The sequence below is a fragment of the Cryptomeria japonica genome, unplaced genomic scaffold, assembly GCF_030272615.1.
Source record: "Cryptomeria japonica unplaced genomic scaffold, Sugi_1.0 HiC_scaffold_240, whole genome shotgun sequence".
Classification (NCBI taxonomy): Eukaryota; Viridiplantae; Streptophyta; class Pinopsida; order Cupressales; family Cupressaceae; genus Cryptomeria; species Cryptomeria japonica.
Window position 1 is genome coordinate 45001 of NW_026729062.1, and position 22500 is coordinate 67500.

General features: G+C 60.9%; 2 non-coding genes across 2 annotated transcripts; both read right to left on the bottom strand.

Annotated features, from left to right (window-relative positions):
- Positions 1-3637: 3637 nt before the first annotated feature.
- LOC131869246 (5S ribosomal RNA) lies at positions 3638-3756 on the bottom strand. Its single transcript, XR_009367638.1, has one exon. It is a non-coding gene; the product is annotated as a 5S ribosomal RNA (ribosomal RNA).
- A 7817-nt stretch (positions 3757-11573) lies between these two features.
- Positions 11574-11692, bottom strand: LOC131869238 (5S ribosomal RNA). Its single transcript, XR_009367630.1, has one exon. It is a non-coding gene; the product is annotated as a 5S ribosomal RNA (ribosomal RNA).
- Between the last annotated feature and the right edge of the window lie 10808 nt (positions 11693-22500).

A 22500-nucleotide genomic window follows, 5' to 3' on the forward strand; every position in this document is an offset into this window, starting at 1 on the left:
ACCTTGGTGCGCACACCTTGGCTGGGTTGCGCGCCCTGGTGGGCACCATGGTGCGCACCAAGGAGCGCTCCGAAGTGTGCTCCAAGGTGCGGCGTGCACGAAGTCGGAGCCCGGTTTGCCCCGGGTGCGCACCTCGCGTGCACCTTCGCCGCGGTGGGCACCATGGCGTGCACGAAGTCGGAGCCCGGTTTGCCCCGGGTGCGCACCTCGCGTGCACCTTCGCCGGGGTGGGCACCTTGGTGTGCAGACCTTGGCTGGGTTGCGCGCCCTGGTGGGCACCATGGTGCGCACCAAGGAGCGCTCCGAAGTGTGCTCCAAGGTGCGGCCTGCACGAAGTCGGAGCCCGGTTTGCCCCGGGTGTGCACCTCGGGTGGGCACCTTGGTGCGCATGCCTTGCCTGGGCTGCGCACCAGGGCGGGCTCAAGATGGCACCCGCGTTCCTTTTTTTTCACTATCTTTCAAAACGGAAATTTTAAAATCTCATTTTTTTTTGCCTTTTTCTGGAAATTAGTGAAGGCAGCGCATCAAAGGTGCGCACCTCGCTGCCCACCACGGTGCGCAACGCCGGTGGGCACCCGGGAGTGCTTCGAAGTGTGCTCCAAGGTGCTGCGTGCACGTTGTCGGAGCCCGGTTTGCCCCGGGTGCGCACCTCGCGTGCACCTTCGTCGGGGTGGGCACCTTGGCTGGGTTTGCCCCGGCTGCGCTCCGAAGCGGGGTTATTGGAGCGCCGCCTCTTTTTTTGTCGGAGCGTTTGGTGGGGTTTCTCGCATTGGCTCTTCCGAGGCCCGGTTGCCACCCTGGCGCGCACGAAGTCGGAAGTAGGGTTAATTGCCCGGGTGCGCACCTTTGCCAGGGTGGGCACCTTACCTGGGCTGCGCACCAGGGCGGGCTCAAGATGGCACGCGCGTTCCGTTTTTTTCACTATCTTTCAAAACGGAAATTTTAAAATCTCCTTTTTTTTTTGCCTTTTCTGGAAATTAGTGAAGGCAGCGCATCAAAGGTGCGCACCTCGCTGCCCACCTTGGTGTGCTCTGAGGTGCGCACCCGGGAGCGCTACGAAGTGTGCTCCAAGGTGCGGCGTGCACGTTGTCGGAGCCCGGTTTGCCCCGGGTGCGCACCTCGCCTGCACCTTGGCCGGGGTGGGCACCTTGGCTGGGTTTGCCCAGGGTGCGCTCCGAAGCGGGGTTACTGGAGCGCCCCCTCTTTTTTTGTCAGAGCGTTTGGTGGGGTTTCTCGCATTGGCTCTTCCCAGGCCCGGTTGTTGGGTGCGCTCCCACCCTGGCGCGCGCGAAGTTGGAAGTTGGGTTAATTGCCCGGGCGCGCACCTTCGCCAGGGTGGGCACCTTGGTGCGCACACCTTGGCTGGGCTGCGCACCAGGGCGGGCTCAAGATGGCACCAGCATTCCCTTTTTCTCACTATCTTTCAAAACGGAAATTTTAAAATCTCGTTTTTTTTTTGCCTTTTATGGAAATTAGTGAAGGCATCGCATCAAAGGTGCGCACCTCGCTGCCCACCTTGGTGTGCTCCGAGGTGCCCACCACGGTGCGCAACGCCGGTGCGAACCCGGGAGCGCCCCGATGTGTGCTCCAAGGTGCGGCGTGCACGAAGTCGGACCCCGGTTTGCCCCGGGTGCGCACCTCGCGTGCACCTTGGTGCGCACACCTTGGCTGGGTTGCGCGGCCTGGTGGGCACCATGGTGCGCACCAAGGAGCGCTCCGAAGTGTGCTCCAAGGTGCGGCGTGCACGAAGTCGGAGCCCGGTTTGCCCCGGGTACGCACCTCGCGTGCACCTTCGCCGGGGTGGGCACCTCGGCTGGGTTGCGCGCCCTGGTGCGCACCAAGGAGCGCTCCGAAGTGTGCTCCAAGGTGCGGCGTGCACGAAGTCGGAGCCCGGTTTGCCCCGGGTGCGCACCTCGCGTGCACCTTCGGCGGGGTTGCGCGCCCTGGTGGGCACCATGGTGCGCACCAAGGAGCGCTCCGAAGTGTGCTCCAAGGTGCGGCGTGCACGAAGTCGGAGCCCGGTTTGCCCCGGGTGCGCACCTCGCGTGCACCTTCGGCGGGGTTGCGCGCCCTGGTGGGCACCATGGTGCGCACCAAGGAGCGCTCCGAAGTGTGCTCCAAGGTGCGGCGTGCACGAAGTCGGAGCCCGGTTTGCCCCGGGTGCGCACCTCGCGTGCACCTTCGCCGCGGTGGGCACCATGGCGTGCACGAAGTCGGAGCCCGGTTTGCCCCGGGTGCGCACCTCGCGTGCACCTTCGCCGGGGTGGGCACCTCGGCTGGGTTGCGCGCCCTGGTGCGCACCAAGGAGCGCTCCGAAGTGTGCTCCAAGGTGCGGCGTGCACGAAGTCGGAGCCCGGTTTGCCCCGGGTGCGCACCTCGCGTGCACCTTCGCCAGGGTGGGCACCTCGGTGCGCACACCTTCTCAATGTTTTCTTGCCTTTTCTGGAAATTGGTGAAGGCAGCGCATCAAAGGTGCGCACCTCGGTGTGCTCCGAGGTGCGAACCCGAGAGCGCTCCGAGGTGCCCACGAAGTCGAAAGTCGGGTTAATTGCATTGTTTTCCCCGGGTGCGCTCCGAGGTGCGCAACATCGGCGCGCACCAAGGAGGGCTCCGAAGTGTGCTCCAAGGTGCGCACGATGGCGTGCACCTCTGGTGCGCACGATTCGGAGCTCGGTTTGACCGGGGTGCGCACACCTTGGCTGGGTTGCGCACCTTTTGTGCGCTCCAAGGTGCGCACGAAGTCGGAGCTCGGTTTGCCCCGGGTGCGCACCTTCGCCAGGGTGCGCACCTTGATGCGCACGCCTTGGCTGGGCTGCGCACCTTGGTGGGCGCCATGGTGCGCACCTTTCGTGCGCTCCAAGGTGCGCACGAAGTCGGAGCTCGGTTTGCCCCGGGTGCGCACCTTGGTGGGCGCCATGGTGCACTCCGAGGTGCCCAAGATTGGTGCGCACCAAGGAGCGCTCCGAAGTGCGCTCCAAGGTGCGCGCGAAGTCGAAAGTTGGGTTAATTGTCCGGTTTGCCTCGGGTGCGCACCTTGCGTGCACCTTCGCCAGGGTGGGCGCCTTGGTGCGCACACCTTGGCTGGGCTGCGCACACCTTGGCACCCGCGTTTCCTTCATTTTAAATTTTTTTTTTTTACAATCTCTCAAGTGGGAAATTCTATAATCTCAACTTTTTTTGCCTTTTCAGGAAACTTTTGAATGGAGCGCATCATTGGTGCGCTCCGAAGTGTGCTCCAAAGCTCTCTCCAGCTGCGTGCACCTGCCCCGGCCGCGCACCCGGCCCCGCCCAGCTTCGCTCACCTGTCCCGGGCGTCTGGTGCGGAACCTTAGAGTAAGAAACATCACCGTGCACCTTGGCCAACGTGCGCGACTCGACCGAGCGCGCACTGGCCGAGGTGCACACCGATTTCACCTGGGTGCGCGCGCAGCACCTCGGGCGCACCGGGGTGCGCGCACAACGCCCGGGTTGCACCGTGGCCTGTGTGCTCGGGGCGCCTCGGGTGCGCGCTCGGTGTCGCCCCCGCGCGCGCGGTAGTGCGGGCAGCGCACCCCGGCCCGGCCCGGCCCCGACGAGAACGCAAACGGGCAAAAGGTTTATTCAAATAGCATTGCGATGCCCGGCGAAAAACTAAAAAAGGGTGCAACACCGGGACTTCCCGGGAGGTCACCCATCCCAGTACTACTCCGGCCCAAGCGCGCTTAACTGCGGAGTTCTGATGGGATCCGGTGCACTAACGCTGGTATGATCGCACCCGTTATGAGCTTGTCGCAGTGTGTACTTAGCAAACCGCGACCCACGTGCGAATCCACCCCGGCCACCCACCCCCGTCGAGGTGCACACCCTCCCTCGCGAAGTGCGCCCCGTTCGCCAAGTGTGAGCCCTGCCCGGGTGCGCGCACCTTGCTAGGGCGTCGGGTGTGCACCCGGCCCGGCCTACGTGCGTGCACCTGTAGGGGGCGTCGTGTGCGTGCAGTGTCCCGTCTGCAACGCGGTGCCCACACACCACCTCGGGCGCAACGACCTGCGCTCACATGTGGGCCGAGTGCACCTTGGTGCATGTTCGGGGCGCCTCGGGTGCACGCTCGATCTTGCCCCGGTGCACCAAGGCGCTCGGTTTGCCCCGGGTGCGCACTTGGTGCAAGGTGGGCACCCAAAATAGGGATCAAGCACCAAAACACAAGTTTCGGGATGCAAAATGGGACCCAAGGACCACAAATGCGTTCCAAGACCCATGATGGGTCCACGAGAACAAAAATGTGTTCCGAGACTTAATAAACAAATATTGGGTTTTAGGAGAAGAAACATGCTCTGATGCCCAAAACGAGAATCGACCCCGAAAAGGCCACAGGCCAAAAGTGGGATGCGAGACAAAAAAAAATGGGACCCGAGGACCAAAATTGGGTTCCCAGGTCGAAGACAGGGCAACCGGACAAGAAACGACCTCTAAGGCTCGAAATGAGTCCCGACGACTAAAACTTGACAAGAAGCACCCATCAGGCACCCAACTCGACACCCATGGGATGCCGACCCACCCGGGCTTCCACCTAGCACACCTTGGCACCCACCCACCCTCGCACCCAACCTCGCACCCAACTTAGCACCTTTGAACCCACATTGGCACTCACCCTGACCCTGGCACCTTGGAACCCACATTGGCACTCACCTTGACCCTGGCACCCACCTTTGCACTCACCTTGGGACCCACCCTGGCTCCCACCTCGGCACCCACCCAGACACCCACCTTGGTTCCTTGGCACCCACCTTGGATCCTTGGCACCCACCCCGACACCCACCTTGGCACGCAACTTGGCTACTTGCCACCCACCTTGGCTCCTTGACGCCCACCCCGACAACCACCCCGTGACCTACCCTGGCTAGGGTTGGTGCACACCCACCCTGGTGCCCACCTTGGCACCCACCCTATGACCCACCTTGGCACGCACCTTAGTACCCACACCGTTACCCACCCTAGGACCCACCCCGTGACCCACCTTGGCCAGGGTGGGTGCCTTGGTGCGCACAACTTGCCTGGGCTGCACACCAGGGCGGGCTCAAGATGGCACCCGCGTTCCGTTTTTTTCACTATCTTTCAAAACGGAAATTTTAAAATCTCATTTTTTTCTTTTTTTTGCCTTTTCTGGAAATTAGTGAAGGCAGCGCATCAAAGGTGCGCAATGCTGGTGCGAACCCGGGAGCGCTCCGATGTGTGCTCCAAGGTGCGGCGTGCACGAAGTCCGAGCCCGGTTTGCCCCGGGTGCGCACCTCGCGTGCACCTTCGCCGGGGTGAGCACCTTGGCTGGGTTGCGCGCCCTGGTGCGTACCAAGGAGCGCTCTGAAGTGTGCTCCAAGGTGCGGCGTGCACGAAGTCGGAGCCCGGTTTGCCCCGGGTGTGCACCTCGGGTGCGCACCTCGCGTGCACCTTCGCTGCGGTGGGCACCTTGGCTGGGTTGCGCGCCTTGGTGGGCACCATGCAGTGCACGAAGTCGGAGCCCGGTTTGCCCCGGGCGCGCACCTCCGCCAGGGTGGGCACCTTGGTGCGCACAACTTGCCTGGGCTGCGCATCAGGAAGGGCTCAAGATGGCACCCGCGTTCCGTTTTTTTCACTATCTTTCAGAACGGAAATTTTAAAATATCGTTTTTTTTTGCCTTTTCTGGAAATTAGTGAAGGCAGCGCATCAAAGGTGCGCAACGCTGGTGCGAACCTGGGAGCGCTCCGATGTGTGCTCCAAGGTGCGGCGTGCACGAAGTCGGAGCCCGGTTTGCCTCGGGTGCGCCCTGGTGGGCACCATGGTGCGCACCAAGGAGCGCTCCGAAGTGTGCTCCAAGGTGCGGCCTGCACGAAGTCGGAGCCCGGTTTGCCCCGGGTGTGCACCTCGGGTGGGCACCTTGGTGCGCATGCCTTGCCTGGGCTGCGCACCAGGGCGGGCTCAAGATGGCACCCGCGTTCCTTTTTTTTCACTATCTTTCAAAACGGAAATTTTAAAATCTCATTTTTTTTTGCCTTTTTCTGGAAATTAGTGAAGGCAGCACATCAAAGGTGCGCACCTCGCTGCCCACCACGGTGCGCAACGCCGGTGGGCACCCGGGAGTGCTTCGAAGTGTGCTCCAAGGTGCTGCGTGCACGTTGTCGGAGCCCGGTTTGCCCCGGGTGCGCACCTCGCGTGCACCTTCGTCGGGGTGGGCACCTTGGCTTGGTTTGCCCCGGCTGCGCTCCGAAGCGGGGTTATTGGAGCGCCGCCTCTTTTTTTGTCGGAGCGTTTGGTGGGGTTTCTCGCATTGGCTCTTCCGAGGCCCGGTTGCCACCCTGGCGCGCACGAAGTCGGAAGTAGGGTTAATTGCCCGGGTGCGCACCTTTGCCAGGGTGGCACCTTACCTGGGCTGCGCACCAGGGCGGGCTCAAGATGGCACGCGCGTTCCGTTTTTTTCACTATCTTTCAAAACGGAAATTTTAAAATCTCCTTTTTTTTTTGCCTTTTCTGGAAATTAGTGAAGGCAGCGCATCAAAGGTGCGCACCTCGCTGCCCACCTTGGTGTGCTCTGAGGTGCGCACCCGGGAGCGCTACGAAGTGTGCTCCAAGGTGCGGCGTGCACGTTGTCGGAGCCCGGTTTGCCCCGGGTGCGCACCTCGCCTGCACCTTGGCCGGGGTGGGCACCTTGGCTGGGTTTGCCCAGGGTGCGCTCCGAAGCGGGGTTACTGGAGCGCCCCCTCTTTTTTTGTCAGAGAGTTTGGTGGGGTTTCTCGCATTGGCTCTTCCCAGGCCCGGTTGTTGGGTGCGCTCCCACCCTGGCGCGCGCGAAGTTGGAAGTTGGGTTAATTGCCCGGGCGCGCACCTTCGCCAGGGTGGGCACCTTGGTGCGCAAACCTTGGCTGGGCTGCGCACCAGGGCGGGCTCAAGATGGCACCAGCATTCCCTTTTTCTCACTATCTTTCAAAACGGAAATTTTAAAATCTCGTTTTTTTTTTGCCTTTTATGGAAATTAGTGAAGGCATCGCATCAAAGGTGCGCACCTCGCTGCCCACCTTGGTGTGCTCCGAGGTGCCCACCACGGTGCGCAACGCCGGTGCGAACCCGGGAGCGCCCCGATGTGTGCTCCAAGGTGCGGCGTGCACGAAGTCGGACCCCGGTTTGCCCCGGGTGCGCACCTCGCGTGCACCTTGGTGCGCACACCTTGGCTGGGTTGCGCGGCCTGGTGGGCACCATGGTGCGCACCAAGGAGCGCTCCGAAGTGTGCTCCAAGGTGCGGCGTGCACGAAGTCGGAGCCCGGTTTGCCCCGGGTGCGCACCTTCGCCGCGGTGGGCACCATGGCGTGCACGAAGTCGGAGCCCGGTTTGCCCCGGGTGCGCACCTCGCGTGCACCTTCGCCGGGGTGGGCACCTCGGCTGGGTTGCGCGCCCTGGTGCGCACCAAGGAGCGCTCTGAAGTGTGCTCCAAGGTGCGGCGTGCACGAAGTCGGAGCCCGGTTTGCCCCGGGTGTGCACCTCGGGTGCGCACCTCGCGTGCACCTTCGCTGCGGTGGGCACCTTGGCTGGGTTGCGCGCCTTGGTGGGCACCATGCAGTGCACGAAGTCGGAGCCCGGATTGCCCCGGGCGCGCACCTCCGCCAGGGTGGGCACCTTGGTGCGCACAACTTGCCTGGGCTGCGCACCAGGAAGGGCTCAAGATGGCACCCGCGTTCCGTTTTTTTCACTATCTTTCAGAACGGAAATTTTAAAATCTCGTTTTTTTTTGCCTTTTCTGGAAATTAGTGAAGGCAGCGCATCAAAGGTGCGCAACGCTGGTGCAAACCTGGGAGCGCTCCGATGTGTGCTCCAAGGTGCGGCGTGCACGAAGTCGGACCCCGGTTTGCCCCGGGTGCGCACCTCGCGTGCACCTTGGTGCGCACACCTTGGCTGGGTTGCGCGCCCTGGTGGGCACCATGGTGCGCACCAAGGAGCGCTCCGAAGTGTGCTCCAAGGTGCGGCGTGCACGAAGTCGGAGCCCGGTTTGCCCCGGGTGCGCACCTCGCGTGCACCTTCGCCGCGGTGGGCACCATGGCGTGCACGAAGTCGGAGCCCGGTTTGCCCCGGGTGCGCACCTCGCGTGCACCTTCGCCGGGGTGGGCACCTTGGTGTGCAGACCTTGGCTGGGTTGCGCGCCCTGGTGGGCACCATGGTGCGCACCAAGGAGCGCTCCGAAGTGTGCTCCAAGGTGCGGCCTGCACGAAGTCGGAGCCCGGTTTGCCCCGGGTGTGCACCTCGGGTGGGCACCTTGGTGCGCATGCCTTGCCTGGGCTGCGCACCAGGGCGGGCTCAAGATGGCACCCGCGTTCCTTTTTTTTCACTATCTTTCAAAACGGAAATTTTAAAATCTCATTTTTTTTTGCCTTTTTCTGGAAATTAGTGAAGGCAGCGCATCAAAGGTGCGCACCTCGCTGCCCACCACGGTGCGCAACGCCGGTGGGCACCCGGGAGTGCTTCGAAGTGTGCTCCAAGGTGCTGCGTGCACGTTGTCGGAGCCCGGTTTGCCCCGGGTGCGCACCTCGCGTGCACCTTCGTCGGGGTGGGCACCTTGGCTGGGTTTGCCCCGGCTGCGCTCCGAAGCGGGGTTATTGGAGCGCCGCCTCTTTTTTTGTCGGAGCGTTTGGTGGGGTTTCTCGCATTGGCTCTTCCGAGGCCCGGTTGCCACCCTGGCGCGCACGAAGTCGGAAGTAGGGTTAATTGCCCGGGTGCGCACCTTTGCCAGGGTGGGCACCTTACCTGGGCTGCGCACCAGGGCGGGCTCAAGATGGCACGCGCGTTCCGTTTTTTTCACTATCTTTCAAAACGGAAATTTTAAAATCTCCTTTTTTTTTTGCCTTTTCTGGAAATTAGTGAAGGCAGCGCATCAAAGGTGCGCACCTCGCTGCCCACCTTGGTGTGCTCTGAGGTGCGCACCCGGGAGCGCTACGAAGTGTGCTCCAAGGTGCGGCGTGCACGTTGTCGGAGCCCGGTTTGCCCCGGGTGCGCACCTCGCCTGCACCTTGGCCGGGGTGGGCACCTTGGCTGGGTTTGCCCAGGGTGCGCTCCGAAGCGGGGTTACTGGAGCGCCCCCTCTTTTTTTGTCAGAGCGTTTGGTGGGGTTTCTCGCATTGGCTCTTCCCAGGCCCGGTTGTTGGGTGCGCTCCCACCCTGGCGCGCGCGAAGTTGGAAGTTGGGTTAATTGCCCGGGCGCGCACCTTCGCCAGGGTGGGCACCTTGGTGCGCACACCTTGGCTGGGCTGCGCACCAGGGCGGGCTCAAGATGGCACCAGCATTCCCTTTTTCTCACTATCTTTCAAAACGGAAATTTTAAAATCTCGTTTTTTTTTTGCCTTTTATGGAAATTAGTGAAGGCATCGCATCAAAGGTGCGCACCTCGCTGCCCACCTTGGTGTGCTCCGAGGTGCCCACCACGGTGCGCAACGCCGGTGCGAACCCGGGAGCGCCCCGATGTGTGCTCCAAGGTGCGGCGTGCACGAAGTCGGACCCCGGTTTGCCCCGGGTGCGCACCTCGCGTGCACCTTGGTGCGCACACCTTGGCTGGGTTGCGCGGCCTGGTGGGCACCATGGTGCGCACCAAGGAGCGCTCCGAAGTGTGCTCCAAGGTGCGGCGTGCACGAAGTCGGAGCCCGGTTTGCCCCGGGTACGCACCTCGCGTGCACCTTCGCCGGGGTGGGCACCTCGGCTGGGTTGCGCGCCCTGGTGCGCACCAAGGAGCGCTCCGAAGTGTGCTCCAAGGTGCGGCGTGCACGAAGTCGGAGCCCGGTTTGCCCCGGGTGCGCACCTTCGCCGCGGTGCGCACCATGGCGTGCACGAAGTCGGAGCCCGGTTTGCCCCGGGTGCGCACCTCGCGTGCACCTTCGGCGGGGTTGCGCGCCCTGGTGGGCACCATGGTGCGCACCAAGGAGCGCTCCGAAGTGTGCTCCAAGGTGCGGCGTGCACGAAGTCGGAGCCCGGTTTGCCCCGGGTGCGCACCTCGCGTGCACCTTCGGCGGGGTTGCGCGCCCTGGTGGGCACCATGGTGCGCACCAAGGAGCGCTCCGAAGTGTGCTCCAAGGTGCGGCGTGCACGAAGTCGGAGCCCGGTTTGCCCCGGGTGCGCACCTCGCGTGCACCTTCGCCGCGGTGGGCACCATGGCGTGCACGAAGTCGGAGCCCGGTTTGCCCCGGGTGCGCACCTCGCGTGCACCTTCGCCGGGGTGGGCACCTCGGCTGGGTTGCGCGCCCTGGTGCGCACCAAGGAGCGCTCCGAAGTGTGCTCCAAGGTGCGGCGTGCACGAAGTCGGAGCCCGGTTTGCCCCGGGTGCGCACCTCGCGTGCACCTTCGCCAGGGTGGGCACCTCGGTGCGCACACCTTCTCAATGTTTTCTTGCCTTTTCTGGAAATTGGTGAAGGCAGCGCATCAAAGGTGCGCACCTCGGTGTGCTCCGAGGTGCGAACCCGAGAGCGCTCCGAGGTGCCCACGAAGTCGAAAGTCGGGTTAATTGCATTGTTTTCCCCGGGTGCGCTCCGAGGTGCGCAACATCGGCGCGCACCAAGGAGGGCTCCGAAGTGTGCTCCAAGGTGCGCACGATGGCGTGCACCTCTGGTGCGCACGATTCGGAGCTCGGTTTGACCGGGGTGCGCACACCTTGGCTGGGTTGCGCACCTTTTGTGCGCTCCAAGGTGCGCACGAAGTCGGAGCTCGGTTTGCCCCGGGTGCGCACCTTCGCCAGGGTGCGCACCTTGATGCGCACGCCTTGGCTGGGCTGCGCACCTTGGTGGGCGCCATGGTGCGCACCTTTCGTGCGCTCCAAGGTGCGCACGAAGTCGGAGCTCGGTTTGCCCCGGGTGCGCACCTTGGTGGGCGCCATGGTGCACTCCGAGGTGCCCAAGATTGGTGCGCACCAAGGAGCGCTCCGAAGTGCGCTCCAAGGTGCGCGCGAAGTCGAAAGTTGGGTTAATTGTCCGGTTTGCCTCGGGTGCGCACCTTGCGTGCACCTTCGCCAGGGTGGGCGCCTTGGTGCGCACACCTTGGCTGGGCTGCGCACACCTTGGCACCCGCGTTTCCTTCATTTTAAATTTTTTTTTTTTACAATCTCTCAAGTGGGAAATTCTATAATCTCAACTTTTTTTGCCTTTTCAGGAAACTTTTGAATGGAGCGCATCATTGGTGCGCTCCGAAGTGTGCTCCAAAGCTCTCTCCAGCTGCGTGCACCTGCCCCGGCCGCGCACCCGGCCCCGCCCAGCTTCGCTCACCTGTCCCGGGCGTCTGGTGCGGAACCTTAGAGTAAGAAACATCACCGTGCACCTTGGCCAACGTGCGCGACTCGACCGAGCGCGCACTGGCCGAGGTGCACACCGATTTCACCTGGGTGCGCGCGCAGCACCTCGGGCGCACCGGGGTGCGCGCACAACGCCCGGGTTGCACCGTGGCCTGTGTGCTCGGGGTGCCTCGGGTGCGCGCTCGGTGTCGCCCCCGCGCGCGCGGTAGTGCGGGCAGCGCACCCCGGCCCGGCCCGGCCCCGACGAGAACGCAAACGGGCAAAAGGTTTATTCAAATAGCATTGCGACGCCCGGCGAAAAACTAAAAAAGGGTGCAACACCGGGACTTCCCGGGAGGTCACCCATCCCAGTACTACTCCGGCCCAAGCGCGCTTAACTGCGGAGTTCTGATGGGATCCGGTGCACTAATGCTGGTATGATCGCACCCGTTATGAGCTTGTCGCAGTGTGTACTTAGCAAACCGCGACCCACGTGCGAATCCACCCCGGCCACCCACCCCCGTCGAGGTGCACACCCTCCCTCGCGAAGTGCGCCCCGTTCGCCAAGTGTGAGCCCTGCCCGGGTGCGCGCACCTTGCTAGGGCGTCGGGTGTGCACCCGGCCCGGCCTACGTGCGTGCACCTGGAGGGGGCGTCGTGTGCGTGCAGTGTCCCGTCTGCAACGCGGTGCCCACACACCACCTCGGGCGCAACGACCTGCGCTCACATGTGGGCCGAGTGCACCTTGGTGCATGTTCGGGGCGCCTCGGGTGCACGCTCGATCTTGCCCCGGTGCACCAAGGCGCTCGGTTTGCCCCGGGTGCGCACTTGGTGCAAGGTGGGCACCCAAAATAGGGATCAAGCACCAAAACACAAGTTTCGGGATGCAAAATGGGACCCAAGGACCACAAATGCGTTCCAAGACCCATGATGGGTCCACGAGAACAAAAATGTGTTCCGAGACTTAATAAACAAATATTGGGTTTTAGGAGAAGAAACATGCTCTGATGCCCAAAACGAGAATCGACCCCGAAAAGGCCACAGGCCAAAAGTGGGATGCGAGACAAAAAAAAATGGGACCCGAGGACCAAAATTGGGTTCCCAGGTCGAAGACAGGGCAACCGGACAAGAAACGACCTCTAAGGCTCGAAATGAGTCCCGACGACTAAAACTTGACAAGAAGCACCCATCAGGCACCCAACTCGACACCCATGGGATGCCGACCCACCCGGGCTTCCACCTAGCACACCTTGGCACCCACCCACCCTCGCACCCAACCTCGCACCCAACTTAGCACCTTTGAACCCACATTGGCACTCACCCTGACCCTGGCACCTTGGAACCCACATTGGCACTCACCTTGACCCTGGCACCCACCTTTGCACTCACCTTGGGACCCACCCTGGCTCCCACCTCGGCACCCACCCAGACACCCACCTTGGTTCCTTGGCACCCACCTTGGATCCTTGGCACCCACCCCGACACCCACCTTGGCACGCAACTTGGCTACTTGCCACCCACCTTGGCTCCTTGACGCCCACCCCGACAACCACCCCGTGACCTACCCTGGCTAGGGTTGGTGCACACCCACCCTGGTGCCCACCTTGGCACCCACCCTATGACCCACCTTGGCACGCACCTTAGTACCCACCCCGTTACCCACCCTAGGACCCACCCCGTGACCCACCTTGGCCAGGGTGGGTGCACCCACCCTGGTGCCCACCTTGGCACCCACCCATCCTAGCACCCAGCCTGTGACCGGGCTTGGAACCCAACCTTGCACCCGCACCCGTCTTGGCCAGTGTGGGTGCGCACCCATCCTGGCACCCACGTTGTGACACACCCTTTAACCCACGCACCCTAGCACCCACGTTGGCACCCACCTTGGAACCCAACCTAGCAACTTGGCACCCACCCCGTGACCCACCTTGGCATCCACCATAGCAGTCGCCGACTTGGCACCCACCTCGGCACCCACCTTGACACTTGTGGACCCACCTTGCCACTCACCCTAGCATCGACCCATCCTAGCACCCACCCTGGCACCTTTGCACCCTAGCACTCACCCATCCTAGCACCTAACCTGTGACCCACCTTGACACTCACCCTCGCACCCACCTTGGAACCCAACCTAGCACCCACCCACCCTGACACCAACCCTAGCACCTACCCACCCTTGCACCCACCCTGTGACCCATCTTGGCACCCACCCATCCTACCACTCAACCTATCACCCACCTTCTCACCCACCTTGGCATCCACCTTAGCACCCACCCACACTGGCACCTTGGCACCCACCTCGGGCAAGGTGGGTGCACACCCACCCTGGCACCCAATTTAGAACCCACCGAGCATGTTACCCACCTTGGCACCCACATTGCAGCCCACCCTAGTACCCACCCTATGACCCACATTGGCATCCACACCCTAGCACCCAGGCACCTCGACACCCGCCTTGACACCCACCCTAGCACTGAACCTGTGACCCACCTTGGAACTCACCCTAGAACCCACCCACCCTGTGAACCACCTTGGCATCCACCTTAGCACCCACCCACCTTGGCACCCACTCTAGCACTCACCCATCCTAACACCCAACTTGTTACCCACCTTGGCACCCGCCCTCGCGTCCACCTTGAAACCCACCCTAGCACCCACCCACGCAGGAGCCCACCTTGGCACCCAACCTAACACCCACGCATCCTGGCACCCAACTTGTGACCCACCTTGGAACCCACCCTAGTACCCACCTTTGAACCCACTATATCACCAACCCACCTTGGCACCCACCCTATGACCCTCTTTGGAATCCACCCTAGCACGCACCCACCCTGGCACCCACCATGGAGCGCACCCTAGCACCCACCCACCTCGGCACGCACCTCAACACCCACCTTGGTGTGCGCACTGCGCCAACCTCTCAAAGACCCTATGTGGTGCGCTCCAAAGTGTACACCTTTGGTGCGCTCCAAGGTGCGCACCTTTGGTGCACACCGAGGTGCACACCAAAGTGTGCACCGAGGTGAGCACCAAAGTGCACTCCAGGGTGCACACCAAGGCGTGCACCTTTGGTGCGGTCAATGCAAACGAATTCGGAAGTTGGGGTCGATGTCCTAATCGCTGCTGCAGACTACACGTATGAGAATCGGACAAATAGCTTTATATAGGGGAGGTGTTGCGTTTGATGGGTCGACTCCCCTGGTTGTGTGCACTGCACCAACTTCAAAGACCCTGTCTTGTTTAAGAAGTCAAAAGTTGGGGTGGATGTCCTAATCATTGCTGCAGTCTACGCATGTATGAGAATCAGACAAATAGCTTATATAGGGGAGGTGTTGCATTCGGTGGGTTGACTCCCCTGGTTGTGCGCACTGCGCCAACCTCAAAGACCCCGCATAGCAGAAGAAGTCGGAAGTCGGATTTTGGTGAGCACCAAGGCGTGCACCTTTGGTGCGGTCAACGCAGACGAATTCAGAAGTTGGGGTGGATGTCCTAATCGTTGTTGCAGGCTACACATGTATGAGAATCAGACAAATAGCTTATATAGGGGAGGTGTTGGGTTTGATGGGTCAACTCCCTTGGTTGTGCGCATTACGCCAACCTCAAAGACCTTGTTTTCGTTAAGAAGTCAAAAGTTGGGGTCAATGTCCTAATGGCTCCTGCAGGCTACACATGTATGAGAATCGGACAAATAGCTTATATAGGGGAGGTGTTGGGTTTGATGGGTCGACTCCCCTGGTTGTGCGCATTACGTCAACCTCAAAGACCTTGTTTTCGTTAAGAAGTCAAAAGTTGGGGTCGATGTCCTAATTGCTCCTGTAGACTACACATGTATGAGAATCAGACAAATAGCTTATATAGGGGAGGTGTTGGGTTTGATGGGTTGACTCCCCTAGTTGTTCGCATTACACCAACCTCAAAGACCTTGTTTTCGTTTAGAAGCCGAAAGTTGGGGTCGATGTCCTAATTGCTCCTGCAGGCTACGCATGTATGAGAATCAGACAAATAGCTTATATAGGGGAGGTGTTGGGTTTGATGGGTCGACTCCCCTGGTTGTGCGCATTGCGCCAACCTCAAAGACCCTGCATTGCGGATGAAGTCGAAAGTCAGAGTTTGGTGTGCTACAAGGTGTGGTCGAAGGTGCTCACCTAGGTGTGCACCTTTGGAGCACAGGAAAAGTGCCCTCCAAAAGTGCGCACCTTTGGAGTGCACAAAAGTGCCCTCCAAAAGTGCGCACCTTTGGAGCGCAGAAAAGTGCCCTCCAAAAAGTGCCCTCCAAAAGTGCGCACCTTTGGAGCGCAGAAAAGTGCCCTCCAAAAAGTGCCCTCCAAAAGTGCGCACCTTTGGAGCGCAGAAAAGTGCCCTCCAAAAAGTGCCCTCCAAAAGTGCGCACCTTTGGAGCGCAGAAAAGTGCCCTCCAAAAAGTGCCCTCCAAAAGTGCGCACCTTTGGAGCGCAGAAAAGTGCCCTCCAAAAAGTGCCCTCCAAAAGTGCGCACCTTTGGAGCGCAGAAAAGTGCCCTCCAAAAAGTGCCCTCCAAAAGTGCGCACCTTTGGAGCGCAGAAAAGTGCCCTCCAAAAAGTGCCCTCCAAAAGTGCGCACCTTTGGAGCGCAGAAAAGTGCCCTCCAAAAAGTGCCCTCCAAAAGTGCGCACCTTTGGAGCGCAGAAAAGTGCCCTCCAAAAAGTGCCCTCCAAAAGTGCGCACCTTTGGAGCGCAGAAAAGTGCCCTCCAAAAAGTGCCCTCCAAAAGTGCGCACCTTTGGAGCGCAGAAAAGTGCCCTCCAAAAGTGCGCACTTTTGGTGCGCACCAAGGCGCTGGTTCGGTCGTTGCAGGCGAGTTCGGAAGTTGGGGTCGATGTCCTGAGCGGAGGTGCAAACTACACAGGTGTCGGAATCGGACAAATAGCTTATATAGGGGAGGTGTATGCTTCGATGGGTCGACTCCCCAGGTTGAGCGCACCGCGCCAACCTCAAAGACCCTACGGTATGGATGAAGTCGGAAGTTGGGTCCGATGACCGATTCGATTAGTAGGTATGCTCATGAGGTCGGAATTTGGGTCCGATGACCTGCCATGTGCAGGAAGGCGAATGTTGACACTGTGCGTTGCAAGGTGCACACCAAGGCGCTGGTGCGGTCTTTTTAGTCGAGTTCGGAAGTTGGGGTCGATGTCCTGATCGGAGGTGCAAGCTACACAGGTGTGGGAATCGGACAAATAGCTTATATAGGGGAGGTGTATGCTTCGTTGGGTCGACTCCCCGGGTTGAGCGCACCGCGCCAACCTCAAAGACCCTACGGTATGGATGAAGTCGGAAGTTGGGTCCGATGACCGATTCGATATGTAGGCATACTCGCGAGGTCGGAATTTGGGTCCGATGACCTGCCACGTGCAGGAAGGCGAATGTTGGCACTGTGCGTTGCAAGGTGCGCACCAAGGCGCTGGTTCGGTCGTTGGAGGCGAGTTCGGAAGTTGGGGTCGATGTCTTGATCGGAGGTGCAAACTACACAGGTGTGGGAATCGGACAAATAGCTTATATAGGGGAGGTGTATGCTTCGTTGGGTCGACTCCCCGGGTTGAGCGCACCGCGCCAACCTCAAAGACCCTACGGTATGGATGAAGTCGGAAGTTGGGTCCGATGACCGATTCGATATGTAGGCATACTCGCGAGGTCGGAATTTGGGTCCGATGACCTGCCATGTGCAGGAAGGCGAATGTTGGGACTGTGCGTCGCAAGGTGCGCACCAAGGCGCTGGTGCCGTCGTTGCAGTCGAGTTCGGAAGTTGGGGTCGATGTCCTGGTCAGAGGTGCAAACTACACAGGTGTGGGAATCGGACAAATAGCTTATATAGGGGAGGTGTATGCTTCGATGGGTCGACTCCCTGGGTTGAGCGCACCGCGCCAACCTCAAAGACCCTACAGTATGGATGAAGTCGGAAGTTGGGTCCGATGACCGATTCGATACGTAGGCATATTGGCGAGGTCTGAATTTGTGTCCGATGACCTGCCATGCGCAGGAAGGCGGAATTTGGGTCCGATGACCGAGTTGATGGCGTGCCATGCGCAGAAAGGCGGAATTTGGGTCCGATGACCGAGTTGATGTTGATGGCCCGCCATGCACAGGAAGGCGGAATTTGGGTCCGATGACCGATTTGAAGGCGTGCCATACGCAAAAAGGCGGAGTTTGGGTCCGATGACCGAGTTGATATTGATGGCCCGCCATGCGCAGGAAGGCGGAATTTGGGTCCGATGACCTGACATACGCATGGAGTCCGACTCGGGGGCCGATGTTCGATTCGATGACTTGCATTGTGGGTAAAGTCGGAAGTTGTGGTCTTTGACCCGATTCGATGACCAGACTTCGGCTGCTTGAGAATCGGACAAATAACTTATATAGGGGAGGTAGTGTTCTCGAGCATCCTCCCCCCGTGCCCGTTTATGTCGATTGATGCTGGTGCTCGACTGGTTGGAGCGCTCGGATGCAAAAATCTTGCACCAGGATTTATCGATTGTGATGGACACGGCAAGTCTCCTGATTGCTATGCAGGAGCTCATCGTGAATCTCTATGCGGCCTTGGTATGGACTCGACCTGCGGAATGGTTCGGCAATGGTAGTCGCTCCAACACGTCCTTGCAATGGCCACAGAGGTGATTCGACTAGAGCTCCAGTCTAGCTTTTGGGTTGCTTGGCGGACTGGTATAGCCGCGATCGAGTTCCGGCCATGAACGTTTTAGATAGCTCTTGGGCTTTCTGGGACGGAAGTCGGAAGTTTGGGCTGTTGTCCGATTTGATGACCATTCTTCGGATGTGTGAGAATCGGACAAATAACTTATATAGGGGACTGTGTTGTCTCACGCAGCCCCCTCCGTGCCCCTCTATCTCGACCGATGTTGGTGCTTGAAAGGGTTGGGATCGCTCGGATTTATAAACGTGCACCACCATTTGTCGAGTGTGAGGGACGCGGCAGGTCTCCTAAATGCTATGCGGGCGCTCTCTGAGAATCTCTATCCGGCCTCGACACAGACTAGTCTTGCTGAATGGTTTGGCACTGGTAGTCGATCCAACACGTCGTTGTTGTGGCCGCCTAGGCGATTCGATTCGAGCCCCCGTCTAGCTTTTGGGTTGCTTGGCGGATTTTGCCCTATCCGCAAGTGAGCTCGGTCCCTAAACGTTCGAGAAACCCGATTGCTATGCGCCGACTCTCTTTCTTGCGAGCCTCCATCTAGCTTTTGGGTCTCTACGGAACGGAAGTCGGAATCTGGGACCGTTGTTTGATTCGACGAGGCAGACTACGGTTGTGCGAGAATCGGACAAATAACTTATATAGGGGAGGTGTTGACTGGAGCATTCTCCCCCGTGCCCCTCTAACTCGACCAATGCTGGCGCTCGAACGGTGGTAGCGCTCGGATTTTCATTGAGCGCCAGCATTGGTCGATTTAGAGGGGCATGCGAGATTCCCGAATGCTATGCGAGGGCTCTAACGGAAATGTCTATTGGTTTCGGTATGGATGCAATTGCGAGTGGTTCGGCAAAGGTAGTCGTTCCGATGCGTCCATGTCGTGGCCAAATCGATAATTCGATTTGAGCCCTCGTATAGCATTTGGGTCTCTCGATGTGATTCCGCATTCCAGTCCCTTTGGGCACTGCTTGAGCCGCATCCCAGGGGGTTCCCTTCCCAATAATCTGCCTCGCAACCCGATTGCTATGCGGTGAGGCTCCTCGGCCGCCTTGGAACTATCTGTGTATCAGACGCATCGCGGGATAAGGGGTTGGCAACGGTAGTCGCCCCAAGCGCGTCCGATGCTTGGACCATTCCGAGGCGGCCCTGAAGCCTCTTCCGTCTAGCCGTTGGGTCCTTCTCGCCGCATCCCTCGCCTCGCACCCCGATTGCTATGCGGTGAGGCTCCTCGGCCGCCTCGGAACTATCTGTGTATCGGACGCGTCGCGGGATAAGGGGTTGTCACTGGTAGTCGCCCCAAGCGCGTCCGATGCTTGGACCATTCCGAGGCGGCCCTGAAGCCTCTTCCGTCTAGCCGTTGGGTCCTTCTCGCCGCATCCCTCGCCTCGCACCCCGATTGCTATGCGGTGAGGCTCCTCGGCCGCCTCGGAACTATCTGTGTATCGGACGCGTCGCGGGATAAGGGGTTGTCATTGGTAGTCGCCCCAAGCGCGTCCGATGCTTGGACCATTCCGAGGCGGCCCTGAAGCCTCTTCCGTCTAGCCGTTGGGTCCTTCTCGCCGCATCCCTCGCCTCGCACCCCGATTGCTATGCGGTGAGGCTCCTCGGCCGCCTCGGAACTATCTGTGTATCGGACGCGTCGCGGGATAAGGGGTTGTCACTGGTAGTCGCCCCAAGCGCGTCCGATGCTTGGACCATTCCGAGGCGGCCCTGAAGCCTCTTCCGTCTAGCCGTTGGGTCCTTCTCGCCGCATCCCTCGCCTCGCACCCCGATTGCTATGCGGTGAGGCTCCTCGGCCGCCTCGGAACTATCTGTGTATCGGACGCGTCGCGGGATAAGGGGTTGTCACTGGTAGTCGCCCCAAGCGCGTTCGATGCTTGGACCATTCCGAGGCGGCCCTGAAGCCTCTTCCGTCTAGCCGTTGGGTCCTTCTCGCCGCATCCCTCGCCTCGCACCCCGATTGCTATGCGGTGAGGCTCCTCGGCCGCCTTGGAACTATCTGTGTATCGGACGCGTCGCGGGATAAGGGGTTGTCACTGGTAGTCGCCCCAAGCGCGTCCGATGCTTGGACCATTCCGAGGCGGACCCGAAGCCTCTTCCGTCTAGCCGTTGGGTCCTTCTCGCCGCATCCTTCGCCTCGCACCCCGATTGCTATGCGGTGAGGCTCCTCGGCCGCCTCGGAACTATCTGTGTATCGGACGCGTCGCGGGATAAGGGGTTGTCACTGGTAGTCGCCCCAAGCGCGTCCGATGCTTGGACCATTCCGAGGCGGACCCGAAGCCTCTTCCGTCTAGCCGTTGGGTCCTTCTCGCCGCATCCCTCGCCTCGCACCCCGATTGCTATGCGGTGAGGCTCCTCGGCCGCCTTGGAACTATCTGTGTATCGGACGCGTCGCGGGATAAGGGGTTGTCACTGGTAGTCGCCCCAAGCGCGTCCGATGCTTGGACCATTCCGAGGCGGACCCGAAGCCTCTTCCGTCTAGCCGTTGGGTCCTTCTCGCCGCATCCCTCGCCTCGCACCCCGATTGCTATGCGGTGAGGCTCCTCGGCCGCCTTGGAACTATCTGTGTATCGGACGCGTCGCGGGATAAGGGGTTGTCACTGGTAGTCGCCCCAAGCGCGTCCGATGCTTGGACCATTCCGAGGCGGACCCGAAGCCTCTTCCGTCTAGCCGTTGGGTCCTTCTCGCCGCATCCCTCGCCTCGCACCCCGATTGCTATGCGGTGAGGCTCCTCGGCCGCCTTGGAACTATCTGTGTATCGGACGCGTCGCGGGATAAGGGGTTGTCACTGGTAGTCGCCCCAAGCGCGTCCGATGCTTGGACCATTCCGAGGCGGCCCCGAAGCCTCTTCCGTCTAGCCGTTGGGTCCTTCTCACCGCATCCCTCGCCTCGCACCCCGATTGCTATGCGGTGAGGCTCCTCGGCCGCCTTGGAACTATCTGTGTATCGGACGCGTCGCGGGATAAGGGGTTGTCACTGGTAGTCGCCCCAAGCGCGTCCGATGCTTGGACCATTCCGAGGCGGCCCCGAAGCCTCTTCCGTGTAGCCGTTGGGTCCTTCTCGCCGCATCCCTCGCCTCGCACCCCGATTGCTATGCGGTGAGGCTCCTCGGCCGCCTTGGAACTATCTGTGTATCGGACGCGTCGCGGGATAAGGGGTTGTCACTGGTAGTCGCCCCAAGCGCGTCCGATGCTTGGACCATTCCGAGGCGGACCTGAAGCCTCTTCCCTCTAGCCGTTGGGGCTTTCTCGCCGCATCCCTCGCCTCGCACCCTGATTGCTATGCTGTGAGGCTCCTCGGCCGCCTTGGAACTATCTGTGTATCGGACGCATCGCGGGATAAGGGGTTGGCAGTGGTAGTCGCCCCAAGCGCATCCGATGCTTGGACCATTCCGAGGCGGCCCTGCAGCCTCTTCCGTCTAGCCGTTGGGGCCATCTCGCCGCATCCCCCACCTCGCACCACGATTGCTATGCGGTGAGGCTCCTTGGCCGCCTCGGAACTATCTGTGTATCGGACGCATCGCGGGATAAGGGGTTGTCACTGGTAGTCGCCCCAAGCGCGTCCGATGCTTGGACTATTCCGAGGCGGCCCTGCAGCCTCTTCCGTCTAGCCGTTGGGGCCATCTCGCTGCATCCCCCACCTCCTCGGCCGCCTCGGAACTATCTGTGTATCGGACGCATCGCGGGATAAGGGGTTGGCAGTGGTAGTCGCCCCAAGCGCGTCCGATGCTTGGACTATTCCGAGGCAGCCCTGCAGCCTCTTCCGTCTAGCCTTTGGGGCCATCTCGCCGCATCCCTCGCCTCGCACCCCGATTGCTATGCGGTGAGGCTCCTCGGCCGCCTGGGAACTATCTTCGTATCGGACGCATCGCGGGATAAGGGGTTGTCACTGGTAGTCGCCCCAAGCGCGTCCGATGCTTGGACTATTCCGAGGCGGCCCTGTGGCCTCTTCCGTCTAGCCGTTGGGGCCATCTCGCCGCATCCCCCACCTCGCACCCCGATTGCTATGCGGTGAGGCTCTTCGGCCGCCTTGGAACTATCTTCGTATCGGACGCATCGCGGGATAAGGGGTTGTCACTGGTAGTGGCCCCAAGCGCGTCCGATGCTTGGACTATTCCGAGGCGGCCCTGCAGCCTCTTCCGTCTAGCCGTTGGGGCCATCTCGCCGCATCCCCCACCTCGCACCCCGATTGCTATGCGGTGAGGCTCCTCGGCCGCCTTGGAACTATCTTCGTATCGGACGCATCGCGGGATAAGGGGTTGTCACTGGTAGTCGCCCCAAGCGCGTCCGATGCTTGGACTATTCCGACGCGGCCCTGTGGCCTCTTCCGTCTAGCCGTTGGGGCCATCTCGCCGCATCCCCCACCTCGCACCCCGATTGCTATGCGGTGAGGCTCCTCGGCCGCCTTGGAACCATCTTCGTATCGGACGCATCGCGGGATAGGGGGCTGTCACTGGTAGTCGCCCCAAGCGTGTCCGATGCTTGGACCATTCCTAGGCGGCCCTGAAGCCTCTTCCGTCTAGCCGTTGGGGCCTTCCCGCCCCATCCCTCGCCTCGCACCCCCGATTGCTATGCGGTGAGGCTCC